Source organism: Eptatretus burgeri, chromosome 6 (genome assembly GCF_056783735.1).
Source record: "Eptatretus burgeri isolate ZD-2024b chromosome 6, Ebu_testis_v1, whole genome shotgun sequence".
Taxonomy (NCBI): Eukaryota; Metazoa; Chordata; class Myxini; order Myxiniformes; family Myxinidae; genus Eptatretus; species Eptatretus burgeri.
In genome coordinates, this window is record NC_140966.1 from 30,898,073 (window position 1) to 30,919,361 (window position 21,289).

The 21,289-nt window shown below is 42.6% G+C and overlaps 1 long non-coding RNA gene across 1 annotated transcript; it reads left to right on the plus strand.

Moving 5' to 3' along the window:
* The first annotated feature begins 2,304 nt into the window (after nt 1-2,304).
* Nucleotides 2,305-12,457, plus strand: LOC147024491 (uncharacterized). Its single transcript, XR_015058825.1, has 3 exons — nt 2,305-3,054; nt 3,407-3,510; nt 12,216-12,457. It is a non-coding gene; the product is annotated as an uncharacterized LOC147024491 (long non-coding RNA).
* Nucleotides 12,458-21,289: the final 8,832 nt, after the last annotated feature.

Consider the following 21,289-nt stretch of genomic DNA (forward strand, 5'->3'; position numbering starts at 1 on the left):
CAACTCATCAGGATTCCCCAAAGCACCCAGACCCCCCCCTTCCCAAATCCCCACTCAACCTGCTCGCAATCTCCTCAACTACTCTCTCATCCTTGAGCTTGCCTACATCCAGCTGAGGCTGGGATGCTACCATTCTCCCAGCATGACTTCTTCTGAAACCATGAACCAGCCACCCTAAGTCCATGACTTCTTGCAAAATCAAGGAACTTAGTGCTATTCTGGTTCACCGTTCCTGACCCATGGGGACCAACACGTGTCTCATCACCATCCCTATCAGTTCCAGTCGATGCATTGAAATCCCCCAAGACTAGAACAGTATCTCACCTGGGGCACTGGTCAACCACAGACTCGAGCGTGGCATCGAAGGCGTCCTTCATGGTGAAATCACGCGCCTTAGTCGGAACATATTCAGAGACAAGGGAAACGACACTCAAGGAGTGACGAATCCTTTGTCTCATACTACGCTCGTTGACAGGTGTTTCCTCAATTATCATTGGAGTCAGCTTATTGGACACAGCTACAGCAACTCCTTGGCATGGTAACCATCAGAGTGACCAGAGTAATAGTAGCTGTAACGACCCGCCATGCTCCTGCCACTATCCAGTCTCCGAACCTCAGAAAGTGCTGCAAACGCTTGAGTCCTCAGAGATGTCCAAACACTTGAGTTCAGATGATGAGACAGGTGATCATCCTCTCTTAGGATAGGACATTCCAGGCACTCACCCGAAGGGACCGCCTCAGGTTAACCCAAGAAGAGCGCCATCTGGTGGATGACACCTCAGCAACACCCCGACACACACTACCACAATCTGACCCGAGAAGGTTACCCCATGGTTTTCCTCTTATCATCAAAGAGTGGGGGTCCCGAAGGCTTTGCCCCAATCCTGTCATCCGGTGAGCTGCCCTGCAAAAGGCAGCTGCACAGGAGGTTCTCCCATGAACTGGGTTTTCAGATTTATTTGGGTGTTTCTTGTGTTTTGTGGCGTGAAGGGTTTTACATTGGCCGGAATGCAAATCCTGCCACCAACCTCCTTAAGAAAGTAACCCAACCACAGGAGGACGTCCGCAGACACAGTTGGGCATTAGATATTGATGGCCGTTGGCTCACAAGGAGCTCCTCCACCCTTTGACAAGTTTTGTTTTTAATCCTGCTGGGTGTCCATATCCATACACCCTCCTCACCAGGAAACCTGGTGGGGGGAGAGGGTTTAGTCGCCGACAACCCGACCACAAAACAGGTTAGTACAGGTTTACACGGTACCTGTAGCAAGTCACAGATCAAATCTGGCCTGACCTGACATTTAGGGATAGTAAAGGAATAGTAAAGTGATTAACATATTTTAAGTGGTTGTCATTTTGAAGTGTCCAAAATGAGAGGGAGGGTCAATGTTGGGACTGGCCTGGTGTTGGCTTCATGGTTAGGGTGGCTGGCTTGGGATCTTTGGGTCCTGAGTTGAAGTTCCGTTTGCCACTGAATAAACACCACATGGGGTTGACTCAGCGTGTCATCCTTCTGAGATTAGTAAAATGAGTACCAGTGCACTGGTAAGGGGGCACAACATCAGCGGCATAGTCACGCCCCAACAAAATGACCTGGCAACCAAGCTGCCATACACAAGAAAAATAAGCTTGTTGGGGCAAAGAGCACATGTTCCTTCATTTCATGTTTATGGTGATGGGTGAATGAAACAAATAAAAAAACAGGTGCTTTTAAGGCAACCTGCATGTTTTTTTCTTTCTTTCTGTTTATTTCCCTTTCTGCTGAAACATTAAGTGCATCAGTCGAAAGATAATATAACATTTAAACAAAATCTGTGCATCATACTAGAACAGTATTCCTTCAATTCCTGCGCAGGGTATGTTCAATGGCCTTTTATCAAGACAGCATCTGAAATTGAACATAGACTTTTGAGTAGATGTTATGCTTAATTCACCTGCTAAGGAAAAGTGGTTGCAAAAGGCAGTTGGTAAATTGTTTTTAACCTTCTTACAAACTGCATGTTGTATGTACAATGATACAGATGTCATCTATTTCTTATGTATGCGAATTTCAACTTTGATGTCTTCCCCCCACTTGTGCAGCAGCGCGCGTAGCAAGTCTGAACATTCTTCCTGCTTTCCTACTGCGTACAAAATATGCATTGGAACTTTGTCTCCACGATTTAAAAATCACACTAATGTGTTAGTTTTCAATAACAGAGCAGAGTAGGTCTACAAGGTAGGTTGGAAATTTTTGTGAATTTTTTTTAATTCATAAAGCAACACTGTTCCTTTTGATCAATTTATGCATATGACATAAATGTTAGGATCTTACACCATACTAACGTAGCAATAAACATGATCGAGAGAGCTGGCGTTACGACAGAATTCATCAGTCGCTGATGTTTCACCGTTGGTGCTTGAAAAGAGGACGCAGGTATTACACATGAAGCCTGGGCCAAGTGCCAGCACATTTGCCTTTATACATTTATGTTTGTGTTTGTCCTTTGTTACCTGGACATGATGTCCTTCGAAATATGCGACAGCGTTATGATGACCGAATCAGGAGCTATTCTGCAAAACTTCAAAATGACCTTTACAATATCTTGGTAACGCTTATACATTTGTCCTTCCTGTGTCCGATATGCTGTTGTGAGCTCACCGGAAAAGATAAATACCCTGGGAGGATTATGTTGTCATTCATGTAATAATATAATAAACATGAGGAGTGTCAAACTCCTGGAAACTGGCAAAAAAAAATACCAAATATAGGCCGACTCAAACATAATTGATGTAACTTTAATTAACTTCTTGCTTTTCTAAAATGAAACTTTAAATATAATTTGAATTTACGACCTTGAACTCCCCCACACTACCCCACAAGCAGAGGTGACTATGCCCACAGAAACACTGAAACTAGAGAGGAGCTGTGAAGTTGTGATGGGGGCCAGGAGAGGTGAGGTGAAAGATCCCACGACACTTTGCTGATACATTCATTCGTATGCAGAATTTGGCTACAGGTTGCATCATTTTGGAGAGCACGACTGAGCCACTGATCTCCAGTGCCCCCTGAAGGTTAGTACAGGAATTTGGAATGTGACGATGGCACCAGCAATCATCTCCTACATCTGCACCACCTCGACTCCTCTCCCTCCCGTCTGCTCGTATTAGGTCCATCAAAGCCCGTGTTATTATTATCAACTTCTGATTGTTTGTCCGTGTTCTGTCCTTTTTCAAATGATGAGTGTCAAGCAAGGCAGCAGCACAAGCTACTTTAAAAGTCTTTGGTGTGACTCGGCTGGGGTTTGAACCACCGACCTCCAAGACTCAGCATGGACACTCACCATTATGCCACCTCGCATGCTTTTTCATTTTACCTGCTCATTGAATTGTTATTCCTGTAATTTATGTTGAGTATATCTTACAGGTACTGCCATCAGAATTGAAAAGGTGTCCCAGAATCCATCGTATTACAAACCTTGTTTCTACATTTTGAAAGCCCAGGACACCTGCTCATTGTACCACCCCAAGGTAGTGCCATGTATTTATCATACTGATGAAAGACTCGTGTGCTGCAGCTCTTCTGTGCTTTCGAGTGAATGCAAGGTTGGATGCACAGTCACTGTACTTATTAGTATACCTGACATCCCGATTGACTACCTGAACGTTTTTGGTCGTATCAATGTGTCGAAAGAGCCACTTTTATTCTTTAAAAAAAAAAACAACCTTTGTCGAGTTGTCTTCCCTCTTGAAGTGAGTTCATATCGTTTGTCAGATTAATGGTGAGGGTTGCTATTGTGTGTGGTTCATGTTGTCATTCCTCAAGGTTGATTGGAGAATGAGAACCGTCCTTATGGAAATGGCCACAAACTGCCAATGAATCTTCCTTTTTGGAACTACATGAACTCCTTCCTCTTGGAGATGATGCTTTTAAAATGAGAGCATTAAAAACATTTACATTGTTGTAAAGCCCAATGGTGGAGCTTGTATATATATATATATATATATATATATATATATATATATATATATATATATATATATATATATATATATATATATATATATATATATATATATATATATATATATATATATATATATATATATATAGGACAAAGACATTAGCATACATCAGTGTACTTTATTGTGAATTCTCGTGATAGCAGTTGATGATGGACAAACATCTAGATTATATGGGATTTGAATGTGGGTACTGAGCATCCTCAGCCATCGGTGAAGATGAGAACACTAAACAGAAGAACCCATTCACTGACTATTCACATTCTCTTGATGTTATTCATTGCTATATAAGGCAAGCACATGATGATGTCAGGGAAATCCTGACAATTAATGGGATGTCATGACTTTTGTTGGGAAAGTCAATTCAGGATTCCGTGCCTGTATATTATAGAGTTCCGAATATTATGATTTCCATGTTTGTAGTTAGTGATGATGTTGTATATTAATCACTTTTGGTATAATATTTCCATTCAGGATGTAATTTGGTCACACAGGATAAGCGTTCGATGGCCAGCAGGTGGTATTACCTTTTGTTTTCAGTTAATATACAGTGTTCTTGGCTTTTCCCCACCAGTGCAGTAATTGCCTATACTGCAGGTGGGCTGCACATTTGAATATTTATTTGTACTAGAAATACTCGCTCCCTGTGTGAGCGCCAAGGGGAGGGGTGGGGGGATCTGGGTGGCGGAACTTCCAATTTGTGTTACACTGTATTGTGATCTTTTTTTCTTTTGGCTTCTCAAATTGGTTCACGAGTCAGTAAGTGACCACTATATACGTTATTGGTTCACGAGTCAGTAAGTGACCACTATATTCGTTATTGGTTCACGAGTCAGTAAGTGACCACTATATTCGTTATGGGTGTGTCTGTCTGTCTGTCTGTCTGTCTGTCTGTCCCACACATAGCTCCATGGGTTTTGATCCGATCCTGATAAAATTTGAGTGGGAGGTTTATATCATGATCTAGTTGTGTTTTCCTGAGAATGGGCATGCTGCTCCCATTATGGGCGGAGCCACGCCCAAAAAACATGTGTTTTTAGGGGTAGCCGATTTCAAGTTGCATCTTCTCCGAGGGGTTTGTCGAATCTGGCAGGGTTTCGGTATTTGGTTAGCCCAATGGCAGCTGCATAGCTCCACAGAGCTCGATTTTTCATTTTCGTCCCAAGGTTAAGGTCACAAAGTCACGAACTTAGAAAATGTCAAAAAAATCAATAAATTGGACATCGAGCTCCTAGGGTTTTCAACTGTTTCGAATGAAAGTTGGTATGCAAGTGGTGCTCTTCGAGTACTACAACTTTCATCATTTACGTTTTTCCCGATTCCCGCCAGTTTGTCCGTGGCGTCCCCTCAAAGGTCAAAAAATAAAAAAGGCGAACCGTGTGCATTGCTCGTGAACCATCGCCATCTCCAGACTTGTTTTTACTTGGGGTCACCACAATGCTGGTTGATCACCATTCTCCATCTACTTCTATCAACTGCCAATTCTTCTTCCAATCCCGCAACTTCTAAATCTCTTGCCTCCGCATCCTTCCATCTGGTCTTTGGCTTTCTTTTTCTTCTTCCTGGCAGTTTCATCTCCATCATTCATCTCACCACATACTCTCCTCATCAAATGACCAAACCAATTTAATCTCTTCCCAGCTACTTTCTTCGATGCTTCCACAATCCTCATTGACTCTCTGATATACTGGTTCCCGTTCTCGTCATTATACACATCCGTCTCAGCATCTGCATCTCATTTACATCCAGTTTATGTTCCTCTTTCCTTGATGTTGCCCAATTTTCCACACTAGATAACCAGGCCAGTCCCACAACTGTCTTGTAAGTTCTTCCTTTCAGTTTCAGCGGTACTTTTCTATCACACAACACTCCACTGCACTTCCTCCAATCATTCAAACCAGAATTTATCTGTTGCTTAATTTCCATTCCCATATTTTCATCTTCTGCCACCACTGACCCCATGGATTTGAAACTACTCACTTTCTCCAGATTTCCACCCATAAGTTTTACAACTTCACCCCGATCTTCTTCCCTAAGCTCAAACTGACAATTCACATATTGAGTCTTTGGTAAACTGATCTTCCCACCCTTATGTTCCAGCGTTTGTCTCCATTTCTCCAGATACTCAGTCATACTCTCATCATCCCCACCATTTCGCTCAATGTCATCTGCAAACATCATTGACCATGGCACTCCCTGTCTCACTTGCTCAGTTTGAACATCCATGACAAATTGAACCTTGTGAGATGACCTCTGTGAACATGTTAGGCTTTTATTGAATGGATGTCTGCAGTTGGAAAGATGATGCCATCATTTCCAACATTCAGACAGACTTCACAGAAGGAGACACCATATCTGGTTTGGGTGCTTCTTAACACTGATGGGAAGGTCATGTCAGGATATTGTCAATGCACAGGGTAAGATTAATTAAACACAGGGTCATTAATCATGTTTGGGAGAAAGGGGGGAGGGGTTTGAGTGGGAGATTATGGGCTGTGAGGGATGTTATAAATAAATATTGTATATGTTTTTGTTTTGGTCTGGGGCCACAAGAGAAATTATATGAGATTTTTTGCATCTATTGGTGAAAGGAAAAGTGTCCGTTTGTATGTGTCTGTTTGTGTGTTATAACCATGGCTGCCGCTGGCTAATTATATTAACAGGAAATGGGACGAACCAAACTCATCTTATCCACAGATATTTCTCCAACACTACACCCTGCAGCTGCTTTTGCAATGTGCCAAAGGCACATTCAGCAAGAGTCCAGAAGAAGCGTCAGCCAAAACAGTCATCCCTCTCCCTCGATCTGCTAATCCTGACTCTTGTTCTCTTCTTCTCTTGCTCTCAGCATCTTCCCCTCAAGCCTGACATATCTTATTGTTTTTTTTTTCCTTTTAACTCCTCTTTCTCTCTCTCTCATCTGATTTTATCCCCCCCCCCTCCCAATCCCACCTTGTTCTCTTACTGTCCCTGCTAGCCGAAAGCATAAAAAATATTGATTATTGTTGGTTATTTAATTATTATTCTGTGTCATTTACCTTCTGTTCTTCTATGCCTCTAATTTATTTGCTTATACTGAAGGCAGTTTCTAATTGTTAGCTTCCTTGGTACAGTTAGGCTCTAAATTGAACCATTTGGGAGATTAAGAGTAGTGGTTTCCACTCAACCGAGCTGTGTTATTAAGAGCTCCACCCTCAGGGACATTGCAAGCTGTGCTTGGAGGTGTGTGACAGCATTGGTACGTGCATGGGAAAAGAATGGAGTGGGAGAGGTAGAGGAACTCCCGATGGTATATCTGTGTGGTGAAGAAAAACCATCGAAGTTGTACCTGTACTGTAGGCCCTTCTTTGCAGGAAGGGCTTCGTCTTGCATGCTCATGACACCATTCCTGATTAATATGTCACAGGACCATCGAGAAAGTCTGCGTCTACCCACTTCCCAGCATCCTTTTTAATGATTGTAACATCCCCCTTACTCAACCCACCCTCTCCATCCCTGCTGAGCTGCTTCCCTCACCCCAGTTGCAGAGCCTGTGGAACTCATTGTGGGGTGAGGTAGCACCAGGCTGTTTGTGCAGGGCCTCCATCTGCTAGCATGTGGTGCCTTGCATTACAACGGCAAGCTCTGCATACCAACAAATATGCCATACCATAGACACCTGACCCTGCGTGAAGTTGCTTTGTTCTTTTGAGCCTTCTGTCCTCCCATCCCCTTTCCTTTGTTGCACACCAAGCTAATGGCAATATATAGAATACGCCGATGTCTTGTCTTTTTTGACTCATGTCTTTCACGAACCGTCTTGCCAGGCCTGACATTCAACAGGACCCAGGAATTTGTAATTTATACAGGGTGGCGGTGATAACTCACCTACTCTTTGCGAAGTATACGATCGTATATCTAACATACACCAACTAATGCGAGCAGATGGGACACTTGGCGGTGCACTTTGTGATCCAACACCCTGCTTGTGAATAACCCATCCTACAGTTTATAGTGGGCTGGTTATCACAGCTCAAAGATAAGTGCATTACCCCTGTGCCATCTTGTCAGACGAGGTCGCAATCTTGAAAGATAGTCTAATTTCACTGCAATTGTCGAAATGGAACAACTCAACTGATTCATTATTATTCAATGAAAGATGAACCATTATGCAAATTATACCCACAGAGATTTACTGTATTTTGATTTGGCATCTTTATATATTTTACAGATGTATTTACAAACAGCTTGGTTGAAACGTGTGAAATAGTACTTTTTGGGGGTTTTACCGGGTGTCTCAAAAGTCTGGACTCATGGGGAAGAACTCGTATCACCACCTTGCGGGAGTGAAGAACATTTTCACTGCATGCGTTCCATCTGTAGAGGACCAAGGACGACCGGTACAAGTTCTATCAGCAACACTTCCAGTATCTTTTCATCGATGCAATCAAACGGAAGACCAAATAGGGCGTTGGAGTCATCAGAAAGAACCTGAAGAAGTATCGACCAAAGATGGAGGAACCTGGATAGGATTTGGGTTTCAGCCGCTATTCCACAATCGTCAAACCCATCCAGGCGCAGCCGAGTGAGCCTCACAGTAAAATTTCTGCAAGAATTCACTTCTCCTTAGACAGATAAAAAACAAAAGAGAAAGAAATTGAGACTAAGAGATGAAAAAGCAAGAATTAGAATGAGTAAAGAGAATTGTAAAAGAAAAATAGAAAGAAGTTTGAAAGAAACAAGGATGTCGGGAAGAACCCGGACAGATACGAGGTCCGTATAAAAAGTAACGGGACTGAGCCTGCTGTGTGCTCCACTTACACGACTTGAATTAACAGGTTGCGTCACAGTCTTTTGCAACATTCCAGCAATATAGATGATTGGTGATGGTTGACTGTGCTCATTGTGTGATTTTTTTACATGTCGTGCTTTACACGTTGTCCAGTCTGAGTCGTCACGCGATGAGTCGTGAGCAGAGAGCCAATCTGAAGTTTCTTGCCAAGCTTGGCAAAACACCTTCTGAATCCTTCACAATGCTGCAGCAAGTCTCCGGGGAAGAAACGATGTCACGTACACATGCATTTGAATGGCACAATAGGTTCAAAGAGGGATGGGAGTAGGTTGAAGACGATCTACGGTCTGGAAGATCTTCAACGAGCAGAACGGTGGACAACATCGAGCGTGTGAAGCAGATGGTGCGCGCAGATCGTCGACTCACAGTGCGGATGATTGCTGAGGAACTTTCCATCAACAAGGACAATGTCTGGAGCATCATCACTGAAAATCTCGAAATGTGCAAGGTGTGCTCAAAGATGATCCCCAAGCTGTTGCCCGAGGACCAGAAACAGCAAAGAGTCGCTGTCTGTCAAGATATTATCGAGCGCTTCAAGGATGATCCAGACTTGCTCAGGAGAGTCATTACTGGCGATGAATCGTGGATATTCGAATATGATCCCGAGATCAAATGACAGCGTCATCAGTGGAAAAGTCCGGCATCACCAAGACCAAAGAAAGCAAGGATGTCGAAGTCGAAGGTCAAGGTGATGCTCATGACGTTTCTTGACATCAAGGGCATCGTCCACTTCAAGTTTCTACCACAGGGTCAAACAGTGAATCAATACGTGCACAAGAAGATCCTCTGGCACCTCATGAGATCAGTCCGGGACAAGAGGAGGGATCTGTGGGAGAACAACGCCTAGGTGCTCCACCATGACAATGCCCCTACTCACAGTGCCCTGAGCATCCGACAGTTTCTGGCGGAGAGGAACGTGCCAACTCTGGAGCAACCCCCGTATTTGCCAGACTTGGCCCCTTGTGATTTTTTCCTATTCCCCAAGCTCAAGGGGGTGATCAAAGGGACCCGATTTCCTAATGGGGAGGCCATCAAAAGGGCCGTGACGGCGGAGCTCAGGAGGAATCCAGAAGGAATCCAGAATGACTTTTAACCCATTTCCGGATGTCATATTTTGGTAGACTTTTTTCTGTTCATCAGTATATCCAGTAGGAATGAAAACCACTGAGAAATCTTTTGTTGCAATTTGTTGTGGGTTTGGTGGTTGTTTGTCATAAATTGACCCGACTAATAATGTAAAAGGAAATAATGATATGAATAAACGAATAACTCCTACGGTCGAGGACTTGCACACGGACACAAAATAGAGACAATGGGGTGACCAAAATAAAAAGAACCCCCCCTCCCCCCTTTTAAGTACATTGCTACTCAACTTAGGCAAGAGCTGATCCCCATCGAACCCAGAATGGAGGTGCATACACCAACACGTGCACACGCAGGCAAAATGGCGCTTCTCTTGCAACTCTCCACATGATGACTCCAAATGTCCTCGCCTTCCTCTTTTCAAAGGCCTCGTGCAGTCCTCACACCGTCCTCGTGTGTGTGTGTGTGTGTGTGTGTGTGTGTGTGTGTGTGTGTGTGTGTGTGTGTGTGTGTGTGTGTGTGTGTGTGTGTGTGTGTGTGTGTGTGTGTGTGTGTGTGTGTGTGTGTGTGTGTGTGACATAGAAATAGACATAGACAGACACACACCCCACCCCCAAGAATTGTGGAGCAGAAAGACGAACACAATATAATTCAATTTTAAACTAATTAAATAATGCAACGATCACAGAACATTGTTATATGAGCTGTTTGAGAAGGACATTACTTAAGTGTCTGTCAAAGATGAATCCTTCAGTTTGTATGTACAAAAGATTCTTAAAATAACATCTTATTGTTATGGGTAATTCACTCATTATCTATCATTTGAAGTAATTCAATCAGGTAATTCACCATTTCCATAGAACTGAAATAATAACTCAACAGGAACAAGGACCATTGGTTCTTGTTGACTTTTGGTGACCATTTTTTTTATTATTTCCACTTCATCTGTGCTAAGGTTTTCAGAATCTTTGCCAACACAATGAAGTGGATCCATGACGTCATTGGAAATTTTGCTGCACGTTAAAATATCGTTTTTCAACAATAGGAAGATGTTTTTTTATGATGGAAAATGGTAACAATTGTGGGCTGGCATGATAGCCTCGACTATCCAAGAGCCCCCGTCATATGCACACTCACCTCTGAGCCATCCATCCGAGGGCCGGTGTTTGTCAGATAGCCTGGGTTTGAATCTCGATCCAGCTATAAACTGTCATCCTGGAGGCAGCTATATAAACTGTCTCACAGGCAGGCTGATTCATCATTAGTAGAAGCACCCACGTTGACGGATGGACACATGCACGCAGAGACCGAGCTCCCTTTTATATATTAGATGTTTGCCATCCCTTGGATTCGTCTTAAACTGGACATCCTATCTGCCGGCATTAGTCGGTGGATGATAAAGATCCCACGGTGTCCTTCGTGAAGAGTTGGAGAAATATCATGGTGAAATTTCACATTCCTGCTGTAACCTCCAGGGGAATTGCATCAGAGGCATAGCTGCACCCTCAGCAAATGATGCTCTCTGGAGACATGTGCTGCATTCAAAAGAAGAAAAAAAAAGTATTGCAGAATTGCAGAACTTGTGAAATTAAAATATTGTTATGCTTATGTGGGTCGGGAGTTGGTGTTTGTTATGAGATTTCAGGTATAAAACCCATGTAACATACTGGGACGTCACGTCCAGTGCTGGGCTCCTCCACCCGGTGAGTGTCTCGAGTGCTTTTGCCATGTGATTATTTCCAGGTAATAAACTGCCATTTGGACGCTCGCCTTGTGTTTCTTAATCCCTGTATTTGCGATACCATCAGTCTCGTAAATCCTTTCCAACCCCAATTTGTGTTCATGCAGGTTAGAGGACTTTAGAACCCTGTAATAAGGACACATGGATGGAGATGTCATCCTGTTAGATTGTGCACCTCTGGGAGATGGTGTTGTAACCTCTAGTCATTCATGGATAGGAAGAGTTAAGTATGTCTCATCATGTGTCTCCTATGTGTGGGGGGTTGTCTGGTGGTTGTGCTAGAGCACGGGTTCCCAACCGGGGGGGGGGGGAAATTTCCCCCAGGGGGGAAATTTGGGTGTTTCAGGGGGAAATTCTAGTCTGGAATTAAAATTCTGGAAATTATCAGAAAATAATTAGAAAATAATTTCCAGTAATAGCCTTCTGTTCTTCTCTTCTCAGGAGTACCCGTTTCCTGAACTTTACCCGCTTTCATTCTTATGTTTTATTTTCTTTCTTCTTTTTTAGTTTGTTCTTTTATATTACATGTCTTAATATGATCTCTCTTGTTCTTTTCAGGTCCGCAAGTGATCATGTCGAAAAAACGGATATATTCAGAAGCATATCGAGACTTCGGTTTTACGTTCGTTGTGAATAACGGGGAACATCTGCCACAATGTGTCATCTGCACAAAGACCTTGGGGAATGGTAGCATGAAGCCATTCCAGATGAAGCAACACCTTCAAGGATGCCATCCCGAACTACAGAACAAGGATCGTGAATACTTCAAGCTGAAACAAAATTATCTGAAGACGATGAGACTGGACTCAACTGGAACGTTTCGTCAGCAAACGGACGCTATTGTGAAAGCGTCGTACGAAGTCTCGTACAAGATTGCGAGGGAGAAGAAACCACACACAATTGGTGAAACATTGGTGAAGCCCTGTATGCTGCAGTGCGTGAAGTTGGTCCTTGGTGAGGCTGCCTACAACAAGATGACCCAGATTTCCCTTTCAAACAACACCATTCGGTCACGGATCAATGATATGGCCGAGAGCATCAAGAACCAAGTTGTTCAGAAGGTTCGAGGGTCACAGTTTTTTTTCGATTCAACTCGACGAATCGACAGATGTTGCGAATCTGTCCCAGCTGTTGGTCTTTGTTCGTTATACCACCGAAAAAGGAATTGCAGAAGAATTCCTCTTCTGCAAACCTCTCCAGACCACGACCAAAGCTCAGGATGTGATGGACCTTATCAATGACTTTTTCGAAGACAGCAACATCAGCTGGGAGTCTCTGGTTGGGGTGTGCACGGATGGTGCCCCAGCCATGCTCGGCTCTCGATCGGGGTTCGTCACGCTCGTCAAGCAAAAGAATCCGGCAGTGGAATCGACACACTGTCTGATCCACAAAGAGGCGCTTGCTTCGAGAACTCTCCCCAAGAACTTCAAGCAGCATCTCGAGACCGTCATCAAAGTCGTCAACTTTATCAAGGGTTCCGCTCTGAACACTCGGCTGTTCCGTCGGCTCTGTGAAGGCATGGAAGCCGACCACGAATCGTTGCTGTTTCATACTCAGGTGAGGTGGCTCTCAAAGGGAAACATGTTGCAGTGAGTCCTGGAATTGTTTGATGAGGTGGTAGCCTTCCTTCGGGCCTAAGAGAATGTTGTGCTTCTGGAGGCGTTGAAGGGTGAGTTTTTCCGTGTGCGGCTGTCCTACTTGTCCGATATTTTCAGTGCATTGAACGAGCTCAACAGGAAACTGCAGGGCAAAGGGACCAACATTCTTTTTCAGTCGGACAAGATCAGAGCTTTCGTGGCTAAACTGGAACTGTGGAAGAAAAGAGCGGGGAGTGGAAGTTTTTCCTCATTCCTCGCTCTGAACGAATGTGTGGAGGATATGGAGGATGGTCTGCCTGATCCAATAGCTGAGGATATCAAACAACACCTCGAAGGCTTGGAGGAAGAATTCAAGTATTACTTCCCGGGGATCACAAACGAGAGCAACGAGAACAAGCTTATCAGAGACCCATTTCAGAGGAACGTTGATGATGTGCCAGAAGCGTGGCAGGAAGAGTTCCTGGACTTGAAAAACGACTCTACAGCGAAGGATGCCTTCCAGAATATGGAACTGGAAGAGTTTTGGACCCAAGTCCGAGGAACCTACCTGCTTCTTGCGACCAATGCTCTGCAGATATTGGTCCAGTTTTCTTCCACCTACCTGTGTGAGACAGGATTTTCGGCACTGGTACACCTCAAAACAAAGGCACGCAACAAGTTGGAGGTGGAGGCGGATCTTCGCTGTGCGCTCTCCATAACTCCCCCAGACATTGAAGGACTCATGAACGGCAAACAATGCCAGAAGTCACACTAAAATACTGTGTTCTTATTCAATGCAATTTAATGTTCGCTGTGTTAGTGCATTTGAAAAATAAATTAGTAAATAGTCTCAGTGTGTTTTAACTGTTCTTTCTCTCATACACATGAAGGGGGAAATCTGGATGGTTGAATTGGGTGCAGGGGGAAATGACAGAAAAAAGGTTTGGAACCACTGTGCTAGAGGGACGTTTTGGCATTTCATATTTAATGCCAATGAGCGTCTGCCCAAATTCCTTCCTCGCCTTGTGCCTTGGGGAAGAGGAAGAGGCTCTGGCCCTTCAACATTGCCGGTGCTGATTGGCAATGGATAACACCATGGCCGCACTGCTCAGCATCCACGATGCTGATTGGGTTGGGTTCATCACCGCCAATTGGGCCATGATGCCTCAGGTGTGGGGGAAGTGGATAAAGAGGCATGTTCTCGGGGCCGGTGTGAGTGTGTGGCAGAGACGGTGCGAGATGCTCTCCAGGAGGGTGGCACGCTGGTCGACCTTGTGGCACGTCCTACTCCACAAGCTTCTGATGCCCCCACAACCCTGGGACTTTTCTTGCCTGCGTTCTCTTTCTCGCCCGGTTTCTGTATGTTTGGTTCTTGTGAGTCAGGCTCCCTCGGGGGGTTCTAATTTATTGCTGTGCATTTAAGTTGGCATGATTATATATTAATTGTGTCTTCCTGCCGGGATTCTGAATTTGTTTGTGTTGTGATTGATTAAATATTTATATACCTCCTTAGGCTAGTGTGCATGTCTGCATCTGTTTCTGCCATTCTTCTGATGCAATTTGTTTTGGTACAATTGCTAATCTCTGGAGGGATAATCCCAAACATTAAAATAACATTTGCAATAATTGCAGAATTTTTGATTGTTGAAAATGGGAGCAATTTCGGGCTGACCGGATAGTCTGTACATAGATAGATAGATAGTCTGTACATAGATACACCGGATAGAATATGCATATTCGCCTCTGAGCCATCCGACTAATCTGAGGGACGGTGTACATTTCAGTCTTGGAACCATACTCCAACATTGTGATAATAATTAATTATAACCTTATTAATGACATAGTTTAGACACGCTTGTTAAATTTTGTTGCAGTTACACTGCTCGAGTGCTTCGTACTAAATTCGGCCTTAAGCCAGCCATCTTCCAGGCTTATGAATGACCTCCGCATGTGCGATATCCATCAAGCATCACTTGTGGTTTTGAGTGGGAATTATGCACGTGACAATATTACCCTGCCCTCTCCCTCATGCTCCAAACTATGCAGAGTGCAGGCACAAGACCACCATCCACCACCTCTCTCCAACTTCCCCCTTCCTGCAGTACTTGTACACTTCTTTGACTGCAGCGTAGCCACTGCAGTCCAAGTACTACCTCATCATAAGCTGGTTGTCTTTTATGCAGAGTATGAATGTTTTTGGGCTGCGTAAACACTAAAGTTTAAACCAACTGGCCTTTTTGGTATTATGCCCAAAGCAAAGAAAAGTTTAAAAATCAACAAAAAATCAATTTATTCAATGAAGAAAAAGAAAGGTGCAGCCAAATGAAGAACTTGTGCAAAGTACTACTGCACAAATTTTGCAACAGGCAGGATAGAGTAGAACCATATTTGGGTGATATTTGATCTATAACCCACTGACTCATAAACACACGAGACATTAAACTTTTGTTTCATAATATAAAATTGTTTTTGATTTATGTGTACTTTTCCCCGGGAAGTCTGCGCCATGTCATTCAAATACATCATTAGCATTGTGCTGTTAATTTAATGGAGACTTTAATTTCGCAAATTCACCTCAAAACTACAGTACTAATGGATGTTCAGCAAAAAAATGTTTGAAAAACATGTTTTCCTTGTTTCGCAATGAAGCAGCGAATTCAAACTGCTTTATTCTCATCTGCGCACTCGCAATCCCAGCCCTCACCTCGTCCAATGTCTTGCTGTTATAGCATACACGGTTCAGTAAGTACATTAGGTTGGGGAATGGGGCATGCCTAAGTTAGGACTAAAAATACCAGATAGCTTCTAGATTCATCTCTCAAGAATAATGGAAAAGGAAGGCTTCAATGTGTTAGTGTCATGTATCGTTAACATGCTTAGACATTGAATATGACTGAGAATGACACAGGTGTAATCAAGATCTGCAAAATGATAGAAGGTTCCTCTTATTTTGCCTGTTGAATCACCTTCTTGAGTCTGTTCAATGACATCTTTCCTTCCAATCCCTTCACGTAATGGTTCAGCACCATTTTGTCTTCACTCCCATTCATACTCCAGGCCTTTTTGATTTTTTTACTGACCAAACACTTTTTTCCATTTTTACTGAGCCTTTTGTTTTCTAGCAGGTTTCTCTGTCAACACCAGTGTTCTTGTTACCATCGCCAGAGAAAAAGGTATTGTGTTTGCGTCCGTTTGTTTGTTACTTGCAAAATCAAAGATTTTTCAAGTATATTGGTCAGTCAATTTTGTTATTATGTCTGTTTGTTTGTTTGTTTGTCAATCACCTGCAGGTCACAATTCTAAACTGTTCACCATTAAATTTTACCAACTTTACCAACCAAGGCAAACATCTAAAATCAATTCTTAATTGAAAAAAATCATCAATGATATCCTATCAACTTTAAAAATTAAACAGCAATTGCAGAGTGCATCACTGAATTTGGAAACCAACTGTTTTTAAGGTCAAAGGTCAACTCAAGGTCAAACTTCTAAAATAATCTATTTTAATCTGATTGACCTGTGCTTTGATTAAGATTGTCAATTTTAATCTTAATGAAATGGACAGTTTGATGTATCCATGGCAACCTTTGGAGAGGGGGTGGATTTTGAAAGTATTGTGCTCTGCATGACATCTTTTTCTTGTTGGGTAGTCGATCTATCTACCCTTATTATCAGTATTTCCATCGATATGTTTGTCTGTCTGTCTGTTGGGTCGATCTCGTCGAAAACAAAAAAAATTCAATTTTTTTTTTTTTTGAGATTTGTTCTACCCTTATCAGTATTTCCGTCGATATGTTTGTCTGTCTGTCTGTCCCACTGTTCGGTCCAGTGCTCCGTTAATACAATGGCGATTTCGATGAAACTTGGTTGGTAGGTTCATACCATGATCTAGTTGTGTGCAAATGAGAACCGTTGCTATGGACACCACCGTTGCCTAGCAACGGGACTTTGAATTTTTTGAAAAATCATTAAAAAAAATATTTTTTCGAAAATCAAAAATCGGGCCACGAGCGACTGTGGGCAGTACATTCAGCCATATTGTCAAAAATTTCCAGCCGGATCCTATGAAAACTGTCAGAGAAGATAGACTTTGAAGTTTAAATGAACCCTGGTCAAAAATAATAAAAAAAACAAAGTTCGTTATATCTCAGAGACGATGAGTCAGATATACATGAAACTGGTATGGTAGGTTCATTGTATGTCCTAGTTATGTGTGAGAAAGAAGCGTTGCTATGAACCCCTCTGTTGCCTAGCAACGGCCGAAAAACCTCTAAATGTGGGGGTATTTTAACGAAAAAACAATCTGCAGCATGAACCCTTGAAGCGAGAATCATGAATTTTCTTGTGCTTAATCCTCAGGTCATTCCCCATCGAACGGGCCCATCGCGTCAGGTTCTATTGGGTAGTCAACTACCCATGTCCGCCTCCCGGCTTGTTTGTCTGTTGGGTAGTCTATCTAGTCGAAAAGATTTTCAAAAAAAAAACATTTTGAAATTTGTTCTCCCCTTATTATCACTTTTTCCGTAGATATGTTGGGTAGTCGATCTCGTCGAAAAATTTTTTTTTTGAGATTTGTACTACCTTTATTATCAGTATTTAAAATGGCGATTTCAGTTAATACAATGGCGATTTCGATGAAACTTGGTTGGTAGGTTCATACCATGACCTAGTTGTGTGCAAATGAGAACCGTTGCTAAGGACACCACCGTTGCCTAGCAACGGGACTTTGAAATTTTTGAAAAATCATTAAAAAAAATTTTTCGAAAATCAAAAATCGGGCCACGAGTGACTGTGGGCAGTACATTCAGCCATATTGTCCAAAATTTCCAGCCGGATCCTATGAAAACTCAGAGAAGATAGACTTTGAATGAACCCTGGTCAAAAACAATAAAAAAACAAAGTTCGTTATATCTCAGAGACTATGAGACAGATATACATGAAACTGGTATGGTAGGTTCATGGTATGTCCTAGTTATGTGTGAGAAAGAACCGTTGATATGGACCCCTCCGTTGCCTAGCAACGGCCGAAAAACCTCTAAATGTGGGGGTATTTTAACGAAAAAAACAATCTGCAGCATTAACCCTTGAAGCGAGAATCATGAATTTTCTTGTGCTTAATCCTCAGGTCATTCCCCATCGAACGGGCCCATCGTGTCAGGTTCTATTGGGTAGTCGACTACCCATGTCCGGCTACCGGCTTGTTTGTTTGTCTGTGAGTGTGATAACTCATGAAAGCTTTCAGCTATTTTCTTCAAACTTTACCAGAAGATTCCGAAGGACAAAAGTGAGGCTGTCAATGTTTTTTGACTATGTAGGTCAAAGGTCAAGGTGACAGTGACGTCATTTGTATAAAACAGCCAAAAGTGTTTGCATTATTTGATGTGAAACTTGAGACAAATGAGTTGGAAAACATCACCTACAAATTCCGAGCAGATTTGATAATCCGATCGTTATTAAAATGCATGATTTCTGTGGGGGCTGGGGGAGAGAAGATGCATTTCCAAAATGGCAGCAATATGACGTATAATGTCGTTTCCATGGCAACGAAGTCGCCAATGCTAAAGTATAGGGGGGCTTTTTTACGGACAAAAAAAGACGATAACGCGGAAATGCTTCAACATACAGGTATCAAATTGCAACCATGTTCAAGGGTCGAGGTGACAATGACGTAATTTGCAAGATTTTCGTCATACCTGTCAGGCTTCTTTTTCTTGCCTGACGCCTTCTTGTTAAGTTGTCGAAGACAACTTCTGTCACTTTGTACAGTTAAGAGAGAGTGTGTGTGTGTGTGTGTGTGTGTGTGTGTGTGTGTGTGTGTGTGTGTGTGTGTGTGTGTGTGTGTGTGTGTGTGTGTGTGTGTGTGTGTGTGTGTGTGTGTGTGTGTGTGTGTCTGTCTGTGCATCGATTTTTCTCAGCGGTCCTTGTGTATATGTCCACGAAACATTTTGACATGAAAGATAATCACCCAAGGACTGAACCTATAAATTTGGGTGAACCTGGATCAAATGATGACGTCACGAAAAATTCACAAAGTTTCAAAAAATCCCAATCATTTACATGGGACGAAATTTCAAAAAATCATTTCTCTGCCATTTCTTGTTCAATTGCTTAGATATTTAATGTGCTTATGTAGGGTCATAATATCTTTCACCCTGCCATGTTTCAACCGGATCGGATCCAGATTGTGACGTCACAAAATGTTTGAAATTTGCATTGAAAAGCCCATTTACATGACAAAAAAATTCTTAAAATTCGAAAGTTTTATATTTTTCGCTCAAACTTTTAGGGAATGTAAAACATACGATTGGCCATTAGCTGACGTAATTTGATCAACTTCCGGTTTGTATTCTGGATCCCATCAGCAAAAATGTGTCAGAATTTGGCCATTTTTGAAAGCGCGTATCTCCATCAATTTTTGTGATATGTGGCTCAAAATAGGTGAGAATGTAGTTCAGATATTACTCTTTCATGAGATATCCAGGCCTTCGTTGTGACTGTTCCGGTTCAATAGTTCGCCTGACACCGAAAATTCGTCTATCGCGCTCAGGCGCCAATGGCACTATTCTGCAAACGTGATGTATTATTTTGCAGTGCAGGCCAGTTTTATTAACAATGAAAGGCCCTCCACATCGTACCAATCCATTATGACGTTACCATCACGCAGGTGTGTCAATTTTCCGTTTTCAGTAAGAATTCTGCTTGTTTTTTATGCGGAGGAGGTGGAGGTGATGATGGAGTTTTTGACTTAAACCATTGACATCACATTCCACATTCGAATGTTGTTCATGATGGCAACTGACTGAACTGTAAATGCTGTTTCTTGTGCTGTATCCATGTGACTGCAATGAAGTTATAATAAATTTTCAAACAACTTCGACAACTTCCTCACTCCATGAGTGATTCATTTGTTTGTTTGTTTGTTTATTTGTCCGCACAAAACGTGAATATGGGAATGAATTAGATGAGACCTTCAAGAACCCTAAGACCCTTTCAGACCTCTTAAACCCTTTAGACCCTTTACAACACCAAGACCCATTAAGACCGCAAAGACCCAAAAGACCCCAAGGACCCTTTAGACCCTTGAAACCCCGAAGACTCTTTAGACCCCTAAGGCCCATTAGACTGCTAAGACCCTTAAGACCTTTTAAAACCTCTAAGACCCTATATACCCCATGAGACCCTTTAGAACCCTGAAGACCCTGAGACTCCTTTCAACCCTTTAGACCTTCATGACTTTCAGACATTTTAATTCCATGTAGACCCTTTCGACCATTTCAACCCTTCAGACCTTTTAAGACATTTTGTCCTTTCCGCCATTCAACCTTTAGACATTAAGACAATTTGATCTTCACCTTCACAACTTTTCAGACCTCTGACCTTTACAAATTTACACCTCGACCATTTAGACCTTTCATTTAGTACATCCTTCCATTTATTTGCCACACAAAATACAACACACAAAAACGCGTCCTTGCGAGGGCAAGCAATCTGATTGCTCTTTCCTGATTGATTTCTGATTGCTCGTTTTGCCAACCTCAGAAGGATGACAGGCATAGTTAACCTCACCTGGTATTAATTCAACAGCCAAGCAGGATTTGAACTCAGGATCTTTGGATCCCAAGCCCACGACCCTAACCATTTAAACCAACACCAGACATGATTTAATGAACATAAATCAAGTATTCATAATAGGAATTAATCAAAGTGTAATAATGAAAATAAATCAAAGCATGACAGCCGAAAGTCGAGGTGCCTCTGCACACAGTTACAAGAACAGACAAGGGGAAGGATGAAATAAAAGGAAATCCCTTCCTTTATTCTGGCATTTCACTTCGTCCAGAGATAATCTTTTTTGGACCTGGCGTCGTCGAAACCGGATAGTTATTGCACGGGAAACCACACCCGCAAATGGTGCCAAGCCGTTCTCTTGGTGGGAAATGTACGGGAGGGTTTTGTGTGGCGGTATTCAATGCCAGAGCTCAAACCGCCGTGCAGCTTCTTTTCATGAGCGAATATGCTGCCGTTCCTCTGTTGCACCAGGTCCGTTCACCACGA